Below are 20,199 nucleotides of genomic sequence, written 5' to 3'. Positions count from 1 at the left end.
ATTATAATTTATATGTAGGTAATTTAGAATTTTTTTTAAATTTATAAAAATATTTTGTTTTGAATATAACGGCTGATATTATAATAATACTTATGCTTATATAAATATTTATACGTATGCTATTTTATAATATAAATTCATTGGTTAAAATTGAGATGACAAGGTAAGTGGAATTCCTCTTCTAATTTTAAAAACCTTTTAATTTTAATTTCAGAAATCCTAGGGGATAATTTAAATATATATGAATTCAAATAATACAAATTAAGTAAACAAATAAAAATAATAAAATATAGGTACTTAATATACACTTTTTTATAAATAATAACAATTTAAAACATATAATAATATTAATCTAGATTCTAGATCATCTTAAACTATATTTTATAACATTATAATGATTATAATCAGTTTCGTTTAATATGTGATAATATTCTGTCTGTTTTTCTGTCTGTGATTGGTGAAGTACACCTATTTTATGATTTTTTAATGAGACAATACTATCAATTATGAGTTTGAGATTTTAAAGTTTTATATAAACTTAATTTATTATTGAGTATGACCAATATAATTGGTTGATATTTTCAGCTACCACAATTCATAATTTATAATTTGTGCCTTTCTTATACTATACTTATTTAATACTGATGTAGTAGGCACTTATAAGTTATTTACAAGTAATAGGTATTTAAATTATATATTTAATTGTTATTACATGAATAGTTCGTATGTACCTATTGTTAATGAAAATTAAAAATGTTCATATCAATCTGAATTTATAATTAATAATATTTTATTTTTTTGTTTATTAATTAATTATTATTATTATAAAAATATAAGAAGTATATTTTTATATTTACCAAAATAATAAAATCACAGCAGAATAATATAAAATTGTTTATATGTTTTCTAATTTCTAAAGTATCTTAAAAGAATGTGAGATTTAAATTTCATAGATTCCCCGTGGTTATATCTTTTGCGGATTTATTATTATTTTTTTTTGCACCTAACTAGATTTTGTACAAATCATACTGCACAGCTGGTGTGGACAGGTTTGTTATAGACATATTAAAGAAAAACATTCTTTTTTCGTATTTTGAGAAGTACACAAACATATATATATTTTTTAAATAAAAACCATGTAGTTTTAAATCCAATATAAATATTCGAATAGTTATTCTTGTTATTCAAAAAATGATAAGCGTCTCAAAAAAAATTAATAATATTTATCAGTACATATTTTAATAAAGATTTAAAAAATAATCAATTTTTTTTATCATTATATTTTATGAATTTATTCATAAAAAAAATATATTTCATTTTATAAAAAACTATTTTTAGGAATTTATTATTAGAGTAACAGTTTTAGTATAATTGAACAGCTAATAGCTATTTAAGGAAGTTTTCAAACTAAAAAATGAAATTAATTTAAAAAATAATAAATATACACTATTAGTAAAACATTAATTTATATAAGTACATAAGATACATATTAATTATTAATATGTTCCCATTATTCTTTTATATATGAATATATTTTCAAATATCGATGTATCTACCCAACGTTATTTTTTCAAATTAAAATCTATTTCAAGCTAACAGTTTTGTCTAAAAATTATACTTAGTGTTTGTAAAAACAAATGATAACAGAATAATGCTTTAAAATTATATTGTGATACTTTTAAAGTGCACTGCGATTGGTGGATTGATTCACCATATTATAATAGTTATAAATATTTTATTTGTTCAAAACTAACTTTAAATTTAAAAGAAAATATTGTGTAACAACCATTATATGACACATATATCTTACCTTATTGAATCATACCTTTACATCAAAAAATTAATACATCTAACTATCTAAGTCATAATATTTTCCCATTAACATATCACCGCGTGTAACTAAGTTTCCGGCATTATAAATTATAACCGTATTTCAATAACCAGGGTTATTCCAATAAAAAAAGAACTTAACTTCAGCTCAATCGATTACGTTCAATCTTCGACTAAAAACTAATTAACTGTAACCGGATTTTATACGATATATTATTTTGAACAATATTTTATAATATGTACTTTGTATATTTATGACGAACGGTGAAAGCGAGGGTGCGCGTATTTCATTTCATATATATATATTTGTATATTATTATTATTTTTTAAGTTTTCGTTGTTCCAAAGGTCTTTTCCACCCTCCATACCAGTAAAAAACACTGGGGACCCCGTTTATTATGAAAATTTCATTAAGAAGTTTTCGCGGCTGCACGCGAAACGCGATCAAACTGAATGCGGTGGGACATCTGTTGCCCCGCGTGTATCAAAACCGACGCCACCGCCGAGTACGCAATCCGTATATTGCCAAACTTAATCGTCAGTGACACGTTTCCCAGACGCTGTCCATGACAGTGTAGTGTAGAGCAATGCAGTGTAGTTTAGTGTAGTGTAGTGCAGTGCAATGTAGTGCGTATAGCGGATATATAATATATATATATATAATATATATATATATATATATATATATATATATATATAATAATATAAATGAGTCTACGCAAGCGCAATGTAGAGCAAAAGAAAAAGGCGCACGCGAGGGAGAGGAAAGTATTTAGTAACATTTGTTTCTTCCTCTTATCCCCCACTCGGTGTTGCTCGTTTAGTAGAAAACCGAAAGTTTCCCCTATCACGGCATATAATCGACGCCATTTTATTATGAAAGTTAAAAGTCTCGATTTCATTATCGCCAAAAATCTCTCGTTTAGACACGTGGAGGGGAAAAAACCAAAACATGACTAAATATAAACTGTATAAATATATACTGTTATATATTATAATATAAATATAGTAGAAATTGGAAAGGAGTAGTGTGATTTTGAAGAAAAAAAACACAAATAAATAATCGTTTCTGATAAAGAATAGAGGGGAGTCACAAAGTCGTAAAAGCGGACATTTCCGTTTTTGACTTTTGGTAAGTACTTTGACTTTTTCGCTCTGTATACCTAGATAGTGGTTACCGATTATATAGTATATTATATGGTCCAATTCACACAATGCAACAATATTTTTAGTACGAGGGATCTACACTACATTCACTACTAATATTAATTTAAAATACATTAATCACTTCGTTCAGAATCTAAAAATTGGTTTTCTATTTATTTTAATTTGAGCATGCCATTTTCTTATTATGTTTATTAATATGTTTTCTTATTATTGTTTAAACCTAATCACATCGATTTTGATCGATCACAGTTCGATAAATATGATAATGACAATAGAAATAGATATAATAGGTATCTACTTTATTGTATATTTACATAATTTAGAATAAAATTAAATATTTTATAACCACAAAATGTAAAATTGATTCTTAAGTATGATTTTCAAATTGAAAACTAGGTATAATCTAAAATGTATAATACTATAATAATATATACCACGGTAAAAATTACAAACAAGAATTTAGGTAAAGCTAATATATTATTATAAGTATAATATATTTTTCAAAAATGAAATAATGTTTTGAAATACTTTGAAAACATTTTATTTAAAATTTTATGTAGAATATTGTCTTATAATATGATAAATTATTAAATTATATAAAAATATTCATTTGGCCGATAATGATTTATGGATGTAGTTTTCATATTAATAATTATAATGGGTTGATAATTATTCCAAATCGCGTTCATGGCACATATTTCACTTTGTTTGTAAAATATAATCTTTGATCAAACAATAGGTATTATAAAACGATTGGTTTTGTTAATTAAATTATAAATATAGCTGATTTTGTAATACGATCGGTGTATGTTCATTTATGATACCAATATCATTTTGTCTGTCTTTCACATAAATCGTTTCGTATTCGGTTTTTAAATTCATCAAAAATCCATCTGTTTAATAAATGATTTCAAACACTGATTAGAAAGCCAACAAAGAGATTGTATTATGTATATAAAATTGAAGCTATCACAAAGGACGTCATTTACAGACTTAGCCTAGGTTAAGTCAGGTAAATAATATTTACACGGAAACGCTGTAAAGGTAAACGCGGTTTAACAAATAAACTTCATCATGTACTAGCGACGCAGACTGAAAAATATACCAGTGCATTTAACAAATATACAGGTTGAATTAACAAGCAAATATTTGTTGATATAGTAACAATATGGTATATGTAGTACTTATTTCCATAATATATCATATATAACGTAAAGCATCTAAGATATATAATACATAATACAATTTCTATAAAAAAAAAACCATCCAAGTGTTAAAAAAAAAAAAATAATAATAACGCATTAAATGACAAATAAAAAAATGTTGCTATCACGAATGTTTTAGAAAATAATAACACTGTTTAAATAATGTAATAATAGTTTTAAATTCGATGTTAATAAAACTCCATGGATACGATAATATTTATACATACAATTTCATGTATGTAATTATTAATATATATAATTTTTGAACTGTTCTATAATACAAACTAATGCATTTAACTCTACATTCTACAAGCCATTGTTAAATCATATTTATAATAGGTATTAATGATTAATTTAATTTACGAAAATTGTCGATATCAGTAGTACTTAACAATTAGTATTATTGTAATTTAAACAGTACACTTTATGTTTGTCGAAGTTATTGTGGTCGTTTTTCGTTTTGTGTATAGCAAAATACGTTTCTGTGTGCTAATTGCTAATTAATAAAAAACAGTAAACAGGTATATGGTGTCCAAACAACAATTCCGCGATACTTAATAATAACTACGTTTAACGTTTTACGACCATTGTTACATTTATGGATTAATAAATCGTTCGAGATTATTAAGAGTAAAAAAATGCGTATATAAAATAAATATTTTTAAATACACTTAAGCTAATTTATAAATGTAGGTTTTATAACATTATTATAATACTATGAATTTATGAAATATGACCTGCGGTTTTGCCCATGTTTAAATTGTATTATATATAAAACGCTTTAACTAGGTTTGTTAAAACAATTTTTATCGAACATATTGCTTATAAATTAGTATCGTAGATTGATATGAATAAATTCGTGATATTTAAACTATTTAGTTTAAAATAATTAGTCTAAATATTTTGAATATATTATTGTTTACAGATAATTATATTATAAGTGATTTTGGAAAGTATCAAGTGGGTACTTTAAAATTTCAGTTACAAAAAAAAAAAAAAAAATAATAGAAACCGTTGTTTTTCAATTTGGTTTTTAGACGATCATATAAACGCCTAGTGGAAAATACTGTGTAAAATAAACAAATAACTATAATATAAATTTGCATTATGTTTTATTTATACAACACATTGATAAATCAATAAGTGTTAATTTTTAGAAATGCTCTAAAAACTATGCACGTACACAGGTTTATTATTTATTCTTTCTGAGAATTAATGTATTTTCCAGAATAAATACGTTTTTTCTCAAAAACCACCACGAATGTGTAAATTATATGGTTGTTGGCCTAGATAATGGGCACATATATAGCACTATAGTGATATATTAGGGGTCCAAAATCATCCAAATTCAGCCAGGATGGGGATAAGTCATATTAATTAAGTATTATGTATAACTCGAACTCGTGTAATTTTTACTGTTGAATAATATTACATCTTATTATTGCAATATCAATCCACTTACAACTTTTTGAGCTGAATACTATTTAGTCATCAGAAATCGTTGACTCGGTAAAATTGATTGAGTTGGCGCGCGACACTTGTTTTCGGACCTTCCTAATATTTTTCCCGGTTCACCTCATAAATAATTCATTCACTCACATTTTTATTTATTTATTTTTACATACACACGAACTCGATTACGGTGTACGTCAAGAACAGAATGATTATATTGTGGTCAGATTCGGTAGGTTGTCACTCGTACGTCGGCTTTCATTATTATACACGGCGTTCCATTTGAACTGACGAAACTACTGAAAACGTCGACTCCAATCAAACACCAGCAGTGTAATACACATGTGAAATTACTTCCGATAATAATGCACCGTCCATCAAACGCGTCTAAATTATATGTTATGTTATGTAATAATATTATATAATCATATATTATTTTCGCCAACACGCGCGGTATTATACATTATTGTACGGGGTGCGAGGCATCGATTATGAATAAGAAAACGATTTCGGTACCGAGAACCGACAGCCTGCAGTGTGTGCGTCTATATATTATATAGACGCAATAATTCAATAATATAAGAAATAATAATGGGCGAACAGTCATCATAATTTATTCGCAAACGCATAATAATATTATTATATTATTATATATATAATAACGACCGATGTAATATATTGTATGTTTTATAGTCCTTTTATGCTCGTCGGTTGTATATGTATTTATTAAACGCCGAATTGTAACAAACATTATTCGTTTTCGATACCACGACTGGCCCAACCTCGCCCGCCAAAGCTATCAGCGATACTTTTCTTCAACTATGTTTTTGTGTATAAAAAAAAATCGGGAGATTATATGGAATAATTCTGAATTCGGAACCTATCGTATACACGTATAATACATCTCTATCCAATCAATGATGTATCGTTTTGATTTTAGCATAAGTCTACCGTTTTGACATATTTGTAATAAATTTCTTAAAAAATATGTACTCAATGGAGTAACTTTAAGATATATAGTTGGACGATAACGCAATGTATTATTGTCAATATTGATATCGGCAGCAGAATATTTAAATATTTTATAAAATAATAAATTATTTTATTTCAATTATAATTTTAAAACTCTATATATTTTTATTGTATTTTTACTATTTCCACACAACTAAATGAGGAAGAAGTCGCTGTGTTATAAAATCGGTCGAACCATTTATAACTAAATAAATGTGTACCTGGGGTACTATAGTACTATACCCTATAAATGCGTAACCGGAGGTTCCTATATATAATATATATTATTATGTGAACGGGTAAAATGTAAAATCCCCTTTGCGCACAGTAAACTATATTTTTGCGTGAAATAAAATATATAATAAGTATAACACTATCTATGCAATCCAATGACAACTTTACTTAACCTGCCGTAATATTATTATTGTGTACCTTTATTATATAGATTTGTAAGCGAACATATTTTTATATAATATACACCAATCAGTAAACACGTATATAGTGAAATTATCATAATGTTCGTCAAGTTTTTACCACATTTAATAGTCGAAGGATACCAGTTTAAATTCTTCTATGATTATAAATTGCATCAGTAAAAGTATCTAACAAACAATCAAACGTTATCGTTTTAATAATGTGCACAGCTTTTCAGTTTGGAAACTTATCAACGATTGAGAATCAAAACAATTTTATTAGTTAAAGACGACATTGTGTTTTTTTCGGTTTGAAACGGTAGAAATTATAAACCGTTCGGCTGCTAGTAAAAAATCGTTATTATTATTATTAATAATAATAATAACAACACGATCATACGTGATATTTCATCCCAGGGCAATATTGTGCACGTCGTTGGACTTGTGACCGACTTTCGGGTTATCTATTAGATTTACGATTCGCGTTTTCTATTATTAGTTATTACAATATAAATATATATATGTATGACTATGGGTTGTACACGTACACACACTCGTCTCACACATACACACACTCAAGTGCGCGCCCTTTAAGCTTGTCGCGATCACACACCACCGTGGTCGAGTAAAATTTTTCGAAAACCAATATTGTATACGTGCGAAGCTCGTCGTTTGTTCGTGTATATATATATATATATATTGACAATACTTGGCGTATATGGCTAGTCGGTTTTTAGGACTGGAAAAGATCATCAACAACGTCGCGTGCAACGAACGAATTACGCGTTATAGCATCGAGCAAGCACTTCGGTAAACTGTTTTCGGAGCTAATATTTTAACGTAACTGCCGCTGTCAATGTGTGACGATGAAATAAATCGTGTCCCTCAGGAGCACTTGGGACTGTTCATTGCGAATTCTCACGGTATATATGTATTCACGTATATATGTATGTATAAATGTATGTATATATAATATATATACATGTATGTATGTTATCAGTGCGTGGAGCATGTGTTCACGAGATTAGAAAGTGATTCTTATTCGTAATATATATATATATATATATATGTATACGAACAACATCCAGCTCGAAGCACGCATGTGTAATAAATAAATACGATTTTAACTAATTATTATATATACTTGATATTTTGATGGAAACGTAAACAGTGAAAATAAGGTGAATAGAATGCAATACTATTGCGTCGTGGTTTGATAATAATAACACATAATATTATATATTTACTAAAAATTGCTTTGCTTGTGATTTACTTATATTAAAGACTAAAGTCAAAACATAATACATAAGTGCCGGTGATGTTGATGAGTATAATATTTTTGAATGGAAAGGGGATATCAATTATAATAAAATAATAAAAACAATAGATTCCTCTGAGATATAAATGTCAAAGCAAAAATTAGCCCTGCAATGCTACATTATACTTAGTAAAAGATTTTTGAGTTACAATATTCATGTTTATTTGATAAAACATTTTAAAATTACCAGTTTTGTTTTAGAATATAAAAACTATGGAAAAATATATGTAAATCAATTTCTAAGAAGTTTTCAAAAGCACAGGATAATAATATGACTGGATAGACCACGCCCATTGTCATTTGCACCTATGCCCGTAGGCAAAGTTAGTAAGACATAAAATAGTATAGACAGATAAAAGATAAATTAAACTTTCAAGTACATTAAAATAGAAAAAAACCACAGTAATGTATATAAAAAAAAATAAATATAAGTATAGAGCACTTAAAACCTTTGTAAATTTTATTTTTATTAAAAAACCACACATTTCTCTAGCACTAAAATACTATATAATATAACACAATAAATTCAGAATTTTACAATTCAAACCATGAATTATTTTCGCTATAATACATTATTTGGCTTATACATTCTATATTTAGGTTCGTATATTCTTCTTTCATCTAGCGTTCAATGCAAATTGTACACCTTGTTGTATTTAGTTTATTGTGCCAAAACTTTTTTGATTTGTCTTTACCAAGGTGTGGTGTTATATATAATACTTATTGTTATACCTTTCTTTTATGAATTCGTATAAAAGTTTGACTTTAATCGGACTACCGTCGACCATACGCTATACTGCTCTTAAAGTGACAATAATAATGTTACAGAAACTATTTATATTTGACATAGGTACTTCGTATCTAAATAGTATGACGTCTAGAACAATTGTTTATGATAAAATAAAAGGTGGCCTATGGTAGGCAATTTGAAACCGTATAATGTATGTTCATCGTTCATCGACCACTAAACAAAGTGCAATATTATTCGACTTAAACTTATTTGTGACATTAATGGGAATTGTACGAGTACATAGTTATTATATTATTATTGCACCTTGATAACCGTTTTAATGATTATTTCCATCAATAAATGTTTTAATATGTAATAATATATATTATATGTTGCTAAAAATTAAATTTTATTGTATTTTATTTGAAACTCAAGTGTATATTCATGTAAGTACGTCGGTGAGATGTGATTTATAGATTCTGGGCATTTTGAATTTGATTTTAAACGATGTAATCGAACGGAATTGAAATAAATGTATTTGACGTAAAATATGGTAACCGGTATTGGAATTGGATGAAAGGACAGTGACCATATTAAATACGATTTAAAGATCTTATGTAAATACCGTCTTAAATAAAAAAAACTACTGTACCACCAGTCTCCCACGTAAGGCTGTTGGCCTAGGATGGCAAGTTAAGAAAACTCAGAGTATAAAATAAACAATCGTACAAGGAGCGAGTGACCAATATTTAAGTGAACAAACCAATTAATTTATATGTACCGTCGTGCTACAAGTATATATTATAAAACTCGTCGTATAAAATACACAAACACAATATGAATAATATGAATAAAAATAAATACGGGTGCCAAAATAAAAGAAACAGTAAAATATTATAATAATTAACAATTTGGTAAGAAACAATAATATTGAACGTGATCGATATCACAGTTATCACGGATAGTATACAAAAACAAAATAACGATACCAAACTCCTAATTTCTGCCGACAGCTGAGTCCCTCACAGTGTGACCACTAGACTGGCTGCGCTTAATTATTGGACCTGATATCACTCTATTTTAGGTGACAGGTGCTAGATAGATCATTGACACACAAATTTGTGTGATATTTTTTACGTACTTCACGGATTTGTGATTCGAAAAGGGACGAAACGAAAGGTAATGATGACGTCTCGCACAACGACACAATAATAGTAGCGTAGACGACGTAACGACCTGGCAATTAATTAATACGCGGTACCAAACATCAACGACTCACACGGCCAAAAACGAGTAATGCGTCCACGCACAACGCACAACAGCGGCGATATCCCGCACGACAAGATATTGAATAGTAATTAAAAGGTCCGCAAATGCTTTTAATAAAACATACGTCAACGACGCCGAATGATACAAAAAATGGCACAAAATGGCCCACAACGAAAAAACACGCACACGCGACAAAGGCGATGTCTGGTACGACGGTCGCGGAAGAACAGATAGTACTTCATGCGTAGGTGGATATTCACGGTTGTCGTACAGTTAAGTGAGGAGAGGACGACGGTTGAGCTTGCCGAGCTTATTGCGTACAAAGGTCGTCGAACCTGGTCTCGAAATATCGCGATAAACGATAATCATATTATATCTTGAACAATTATTCAACCAAAAATCTCTATAAATATAGATAATGTTCAAATATTTACCGATATCTCTATAATTACCTTAGACAGTTTTGGATTAGTAATAACTAGTACCATTGTATTCGTGATTCTCCTATCAAACCACAATAACTCGCTTCACCCTCCACTCCTCTACATAGATTGTACTAAAACACAAATGGCATAAAATAAAAAATAAATTAACTCTACGCACATACAACGAAATGAACGTCAACATGTTATTAATCAATGAAATCAAGCTATCAAGTTAAGTCCTCACAGCTAATTAAAAATCACAATTCCATGCTGATCGCATTGAGAGTACTGTATATCATCTCGGATACGTATATGTCGTCGTCTTAATCCGCAATAAGATTATGTATAGGTATACTATGATACCGGTGATAATATGATGTCTATCTAATTAGAAATTTCTTTGTGATACTACCAAATACGAGTCACCATATTCGTGCGGTGTACAAATATGAAAACTAAAACCAAGTAATGAAAACTGGTAATACAAAAATCTCCACACAAATCGGACACATTATTTGTTATCCTAAATGTAAAACACCTTTTTTTTGCATAGCTGTTGCTCAAGACGACTACATCGTCACCATCCCTGCAGTAACCGGTCAAGTTACCTTTGAATAAACAAATTTTGGATAGTTCAATCCTTAGAATAAACCTGGTTCTAATTAATAATATGATGAATATGAAAATATGATTCAACAATTAACTGTTTACCACTTTTAGTTCTATGAAACGTAAGGGGGTCCAAATGCATAAACACTATTAATTCATTAACGCCGTAAAGAAACCCACAAATCAAAAAACAGTGAAATGTCGAGTGTCAGTTACGCTATTCAGAACGAGTATTTAAGCTACTGTAAAAAATACATCGAAACTACCAGGACATTATTAGGGATAATCGGACAAATCAATTTCATTAAAATCACTCTAAAGACTAAGTAAAAAAATAGGAACAAATGCACTTTACTACCCTATGCAAATTTTTCGATTTTTTTTTTTTGAACTTACTTATAGTAACTTAGTAACTATTTAAAAACAATAGTTCAATCAAAATTTGTCGGTTGGATTTAGTTTCGAAGTTATGGCATTTGGAAGTTAGTAATTTTGCGTTATTTACGCATACACGCTCACTATAGTTTACTGCGCCTATTACGAATATTGATGTTCTTTTTTTTGGAAACTTATGAAATTTAACGAGTTAAGAATGGCGATGCAATCAGAATTTATTGGTCAGGAGAATAATCTTAACTTAACTAAGTTATATACTTAAATTTCATTATGAATTATGAATAATATAAGTATTTATTTTAGTGACTCCCTTCGCCTGCCGGCTGCGGTCACAAAACTCGAGGTCCTCCGGACCTCTCGTTAGATGGGGGCTCGGCCCACAAACCTCCCGGGACTAAAATAGCTAACCTGTGGTGGGGGGGCAGTAAGTGACCTAAAAAAATAACTTAATCTTAATAAAACAAGTATAGTAGCTACCTTGCCTACCGACTCCTATCACCAAACTTAAGGGACCTCCTTTTGCCTACCAGCTACGTACGCCAGACTCGGTGGTCAAATAAAAAGTAACATAAGTGTATAGTGGCTTCGGTTGCACAAGGCACAACTCGAGGTGCTCCGGACCTCTCGTAACATTGACATTTAAATTAGTACAAGTTGTCACTTCCTTTGTCTACATAAGTAGAAATACCTAACCTAATAACCTAACCTAACTTGGTGTATCCAAATACTCACATTATACCTAATAATAATTTAATTAGAATAATCATTTAATTATAAATACGATTTTAGATAATAATTAATATTAAAAATACGATTTTAGATTATATTATTATATTATTAGGGAAACTTGATATTAATTATATACAAATAAAATGTCATTTCACCAAATGCTGTGTTCTAGGAAAGTTGACCTTTCGTGTTTGAATACTAGATTTTTTTTATTTAACATGGAAACATATAATTTAATTAAAATTTTTAACTGTGAGTTAAGTGATCTTCTCAATTCCAATATTGTCAAGCAGCTTCAGAATTGGGGTCTTGTTCCAAGAGAAGGTGACTATTTATGTCCTAGAGGGCATAAATTACGACTCGTAGAACGAAGTCATGTTAAAGACGCATATTCTTGGAGGTAAATTAGATATACACATATTGAATGAAATTATTTAACATATGAACTTCTATAGTGATATTATGTATGTATTACATATATTTCTAGATTCCGTGAAAAATACACGGATCGACATAAGAAATCGAATAGATATGAATACGATGTTTCCATAAGAAGTAACACATTATTTTCAAATTCACAATTATCAATTGCCAAAATTATTTTATTAACTTATCTGTGGATAAAACAAACCAATCAGATGTTAGGACGTTCATTATGGAAGAACTAAGCATAAGTCGACATACGATGGTTGATTGGGCTAATTTTTGTCGTGAGGTTACTTTTGACCATATGCTTTTAAAGAAAAATAAAATAGGAGGTGAATTTGTTGAGGTAGAAATTGATGAAGCAAATTTGGTAAACGTAAATACCATAGAGGCCATCATGTAAAAGGCCAGTGGGTATTTGGAAGCATTGAGCGGGGCACTAATCGATGCTTTTTAGTCCCAGTTAAAAAAAAGGATAAAGAAACTTTACTAAAAATTATTAAAGATTGGATTCTACTAAATACTACAATAATTTCTGATTGCTGGAAAATATGTATTTTACAAATATGTATGAATATAAAATTAATCACAGTATTAACTTTAAAGATCCAGATAATAATCAACACACTAACACGATTGAGGGACTATGGTGACATGCAAAATATTCACTGCCCCAATATAATAAAAAAAAAAAAAAACATCTATAGCTGGATACCTTTCAAAATTTATGTTTTTAAAACAATGTAAGGCATTAAATATTGATCCATTTACTGAATTTTTAAGAATTGGAGGTAGTCTTTACAGCCCGATTACAGCCGCATACGCTGATAATGATACTAATGATAGTGACGATAATGAGGATGAAGTAAGTGAAAACGAAACCTACATTTAGATATTATATTATATAATAAATAATTAATAGATATTAATAAACTCATTATATTATTAAAAGCATTTGTGTGTTTTAATATTAATCTATATAAATACTAATATTTATTAATTCAAAATTAACTTGATTGGCACCGTGCGTGACTAACGCAAGTAAGTAACAACAACAATATAGGGCATTATAGGCGTAAAAATAAATAATACTCATTAATAAACGTAAGTTTCGAGAAAAAAAAGAAAAAATCGTGAAACGTAGCGTTGCGCTCACGCGTAAAAAATGCAAAACTGCTAACTATCATAGGCTATAACTTTGAAACTAAGTCTGACTGACAAATTCTGATTGCACCATTGTTCTTACACAGTTAATATTAGTAAGTTACAAAAAAAAAAATCGAATAATTTGCATGGGGTGGTAAAGTCCATTTTAGCCAAAAAATATTAATTAGTAGGCGCTAAATCAATGTAATTTTAAATTCTATGACTGCACAGATCCAAATTAAATATATATAGGTATACGTATCATAATATAGGCTACAGATGGATTTCCATCGTTGTGAGATCTTGTCCACAGAGCGAGGTACACCGAAACTGTTTTGACCGTGGGCTGTGGTACATTCAAACCAATATAAATTAAACGCCCTATTTTAAAGTTTTTAATTTTTTTCCGGCGAAATCAGATATTACTGCTAGTTTTATTTTTAATTTGTTAAATATACAGTTTTTTCTATTTCTGTCAATAATTTTGAAAATACTTACTTGGTCGTAAAAATGCTATTTAATCTAGGAAAAATGTCGAAAAGGTTAGGTGTGCATTTAGATTATAATAAAATCACTGTTATAATTTAGTTTAGCAAACTAATGGCGGGAAACCCATGGATACATCCATCAAACCAATCCACACTCTCTCCCTCAATCAAGGCACACAGGCATACTACAAGGATAATGTGACATGATGTGCATCTTATCTTAGCGTGCTACCCTTGTATAATCCTCGGGAAACTGTGCGATGTGTTCTTTCTAACAGGAAATGACGAAGCTTGAAAATAAAGACTTATTTCGTTGGAATTTAGTAGAACTGCTCTTTACGTAATTAATACGTACTGACAGACGACGAAGCGAAGACGTATTTATCAAAAATTAAACGGCTTCGTGGATACGGAGAAGAATGCCAAAGACCGCGTTTTCTTAAGTTAGACAGCGGTTATATTATCACGGTTATCTGTTCATAAGTTAACCGTTTAAAAAACTGGACAAAAATCGAAAGATACCGTGGTCAAAGGTAACCATGACCACGGTATCATTTGAATACAGTATGGTCGATGCTATACTCGCGGGCGGCGGGAACCGCAACATATTTTTCTGCGGTCATTCTTATCGGAATTCTATAATAACTCTTGTTTTTCTGTGTCGCATGTTCCGCGTAATTCGCAATACTCGATCAACAATATTACTACAGAAATCACAGTATTCTATGTGCCGTTCATTTGTGCAACACGTAATCGTAGTCCGCTCGCTTTTATTCAAAAAAATACGTGTCAGCCGTTTCCTCGAAGATTTTTTTAGGGCAGCGCGTTGAGATGCCTACGTAAGACGTAAGTACTTACACATCTTTCTGATTTACGGATTTCTCGCACCAGAACTTAACCGTTATTTGAAATTCATAATATTAATTCATAATTGCACATTACTATATGCGGAGCATCGTGCATGTGCATAATATATAATGTTAAATTCAAAATGGATTGTATTATGTAAATAAAATATAAAATAAGTAGTGCGAAATACGGTAAATAGTTCTGCAGTAAGTGTTCATATTATTATACTACAAAGATTATATTAATTGCGTCGTTCTCGTGGGTATCTTTGAAATGTTGATCTAATTTTTATAATGTCAATATATTATTCCAGTAAATGCAATATGTATATGTTGTCAATATTTTAACATTTATTTGTACCTACAAGGATCAAGGCTCAAAACTATTCATAATTATAATATAGTTAGTTACCCCTTTTTGTTTATTATTATAATATTGTTATTATTATTATTTGTAACTGTTATAGCGATGCTTACTTACTTTTGTTAATTTATGTTTTGTCTTCACTGCGGGGCGCGCAATTAATAAAGGTAAATATAATAAATACGTAGGTATCCGTGTGTACACTCCGACAGCGTACTCCATAATATTTTATAGCGTTCAGATTTATCGCAATAATAATTACCATCATACTGTCGTTTTTGAGTTTTTGAAAGACTCGGGAGAATATTATTTGGGTTCAATTAAGGAAAATGCAAGTAGGCATATAATAAAATATAATATACAATAATATATATAATATATATATATATATATATATATTATGATGTACATATGAACTTGAAAAGAAAATGTATAATTATAGAAATTTACGGCATACAATATACAAATATCATTATAATAATAATTATTATTTTATGTCAAGAAAATACGACTGAGATGATAAGATTTCTCTTGGAAATGTTCGCCTAAAATACGAAACGTACGAGGTGAAATTCTCTGAATACCCAACTTATATATTCGCTACAAAAGCCCGAGTATTTTTTACGTACCTTTCTTGCGCGCTTTTGACTTTTGGCGTCTCGTCGTCGGCAGAGATCGTTTGTCTTTTGTCGTGACATTAATCGACCCACACTTTCACGGCGGTACGACACTTCAGCATAATATTATATAACATCATACAGTGTATATTATATATGTATAACGTATAATGCGTATAATTCTCCGCCATTTCATCACAGTAGTGGGGAACAAATATTTATTACCCAGTTTGGCCTTGCTACTTCACTTATTCTCTTATTCATTCGATATTCGATATAAATACAATACATTCATGTATATATTATATATTATCAACATTTTTAATCGAATATTCTGCTTCATATTATATTCATAATATTGAAATACAACTTGCTCTTTAAGAAGGAAAGTTGACGCTGGGCTAGCCTAAAAACAGATGGTTAAATAAATAAAGTCATTACAATATGATAGGATTGTGTGTGTAAATTAAATTTCCCCAAAACAAATCATGACAATTCTACACACTAAGTTCAATCCGCTTCAGATTGAATTGCTTTAAAATAATCGCTTTGGATATTAATATAAATTGCAATACATAAAAATAATTTAATAATTTATTTTAAAATTTTATATTTTAACATGGTTAGTATGGACGTAGTTGAGTAAAATACAACAACTATTTATGTATTAATAGTTATGATAATAAAATAATATATCTTCATGAATATGTCGAAAATTAAAATTAGATTTTTTTTTTTATTATACGATGTTTGCTTGATAAATGCATGCGTGAAAATATAATAAAGTAAAATAATTTGAACTAACATATTTTAACATAATATTATCTTAGTCAAACTAAAAACTAATTTTATTTGACAAATTTTACTACTCATATTTTTATACTCTTCAATAGTTCAATGTACATTAAATTTCGTTTATAGTAAGTTTTTAAAAAAATAGATAAACCAGAGTTGTTCCTTGTTTGATATAAAATTAATTTAAAATTAATTATAAACATTGTCAAGTGCAGTTGTTATAATTGTAAATTTTAGAGAAATTGTTCTGGCCGAAAGGTAACTGTAATTTTTGGTCGAAAAGGAGACCGCCCACCTATAGATGTAACGAGCTATGGTTAGCCGAACTTTTCATCGACATGAGATTATCCGTGAAAAAGCCCATATCCACTTTACGATTATTATTTTTAAATTGTTTAGCAATATCAGCCATACACTAGGTAATTCAACAAACACACTTGCCTCTTCTTTTATACTTTATTTGGTGTATAGATGTTTGGAATATTTTATAAAACTTAAGACCACATATATTTAGATATTTTTATGTCATTAAATTGATTTTTTGTGGAAATATATAAAATCTAAAATGGATGTATTGCTATTTGCTTTACAAAAATATTACCTATATATGTATTATAATAATATTATTTAGTTTCACAGGTATATATTGCTATACTAGGATAATTGTTAAAAAATCATAAATAATTGTTTTGGTACAACGCTTATAATATTAATTGCTAATATATTCAAATTATTATAGTGCCCATATCTTATCAATCCATATTATTTTAGACTATATTATCTGTAGCTCATAAAGTTGAATTACTCAGAAGTTACTTGTTCAAAATTTAAAAAAAAATCAATTATTTAGTTAGATCTATTTAGTCTTAGTGTACATACACTAAAAATGAAAATTGTATTTAAAAAATAGAAATTGTCTACATAAGAATTCTTTAAATTACCTAAAAATCCAAGTATGTGAAAATATGTCCTCTTAAGTTTATTTATAAATTCCAAAATATGAATTTAAAATAAATTTGTACAATTGGGAGAAATGGGGGGAGGTGTGTTAGTAAATAATCCAGAACATTATAATATAGGTATGGAGACCACAATGTTAATAAAAATAATTCCATAACGATGTTGTATTATATATGTGCGTTGCGTTCTGCCATAGAAATTCGTCGTTTCAGAATAAGCTAACATCACACTGCACCAATATTAATATGCATGTGTTTCGAGTGTTTTTGACTGATGCGACCAGGTAATTTCATTGTCAGATGTATAAATAGGATATTATATTATTATATTTCATCAATTATTAACATTTGTTCTGTAGATTTTATATTATACAATAATGGGTGTTATATACGGTACAAAACCGATGTACGACAATAACGCGAATACATCATTTCGAATTCATAAAACGGCGTGAGGTGCGTTATTAAATCGTTATATAGTCAAATGTCTTGTATAAATAGATGGATACTTATAATATTTTATTACCGGCAATGTTGTAGAAATTCTGGCAAATAAGGTAATGATTGGACGAGGTTAGTAATACCGGTGGATACCAGTGATTGTCGGTTAATCAGTTGATTTTATTTTTGACTGATAAATTAGTTAAGTCATTAGACTGTCGGTATTTTTAAGATGATAATCGATTCATCAATCATGAGGTACTATTTTTTCAAATCATAGTACCTTTCGATTTTTACTACTTTTTTAGGTGTGGAGACATATTATGTGAATTATAAAAATAGTTTTTAAAAATGATTGGATAACCGTAAAGTTTCTGGGCTAACAACGTCATTGTAACATAACAATTTTAACTAAATAAGTTCTGAATTATTTTAATTTATTATTTTTTTTTCATTTTGACATAAAGAGCACGTACTTGCCTAATGTGCGTAGTGGTATGCATTGTTAAAATAAATAAAATTATCTACTTCTATAATATTGGTTATAGCTAAAATTAATAAATAGATAAATATTAGTATCAATTACATTAGCATAATAGGCACATGAATATTTTGATTTAAATATTCTTCAGTTATTTATGTAATATTTAGATAAATACATTTAATATTTTAACTTTTAATTTTAGTAATTTCAGTATGTATTGTCATTTCTCTAGGAAACTTCTGCAATGCTTAACCTAATTAGCTATTGTCAGTTATGATTAGTCATCGTAGAGAATGTTTGATCGCTGAAGTTAACATAAAATATATTATGGTATATGGTATAATATGTATGTATAGCACTCATGTGTGATAAACTGATAATCTACTTATAAATTGTTGATCCATCAATTTCGTCATCTCTATGAATATAGATGAATTTACGAAAACGCGTATTACACATTTACACGTATTTTTTAGCAGTTTGTGTATAATGGTTTAATTCTAAAATAATTTGTGAATTTTAAGTATGTCTAAATAAAGATTCATTGGTAAAGGCAAGGATTAAAGAGCAGTTATAGCTACAGGCTCCCCATGAACGATTTAAATGATAGGTTGTTACAATTGTTGTTGTTTTACTAAGAAAATAAAAATGCTATTAAAAGTATTAACTCTAATTATTATTATAGTTGGTCATAGACAATTAAAAATAATTATATATAAAACACACTGGTTTGATTTAATTGATTGTCCAAATGTATATATTAGTATTATCGGTTATAACCAATATCATTGAAAATCATATCAAATAGAAAATCTAGGAAATAATCTAAATTTAATATTTAGAAACATTTAAAGTATGCACATGTGCAAATACAAGTTATTATATTTATATATAGTTGAAACACTTAATTAAATTTGAATATATTTACATTAAAATTTAATTACGTAATAAGTTAACTATACATTAAATACAATTTCATGTTAGGTATTCAATTGTTGAAAATACAAAATTATCTTGGTTAATATAAATTTATTTCAATCATATGTTTCTTATATTTTTTAAAACTTTTTATTACTG

General features: G+C 28.5%; 1 pseudogene; it reads left to right on the top strand.

Annotated features, from left to right (window-relative positions):
* Positions 1-155: 155 nt before the first annotated feature.
* On the top strand, positions 156-13,872 carry LOC113558206 (annotated as a pseudogene).
* Positions 13,873-20,199: the final 6,327 nt, after the last annotated feature.

Source organism: Rhopalosiphum maidis, chromosome 4, assembly GCF_003676215.2.
Source record: "Rhopalosiphum maidis isolate BTI-1 chromosome 4, ASM367621v3, whole genome shotgun sequence".
In the NCBI taxonomy this organism is placed as follows: Eukaryota; Metazoa; Arthropoda; class Insecta; order Hemiptera; family Aphididae; genus Rhopalosiphum; species Rhopalosiphum maidis.
The sequence above is the reverse complement of the archived record's forward strand: the minus strand, read 5'-3'. Positions and strand labels throughout refer to the sequence as shown.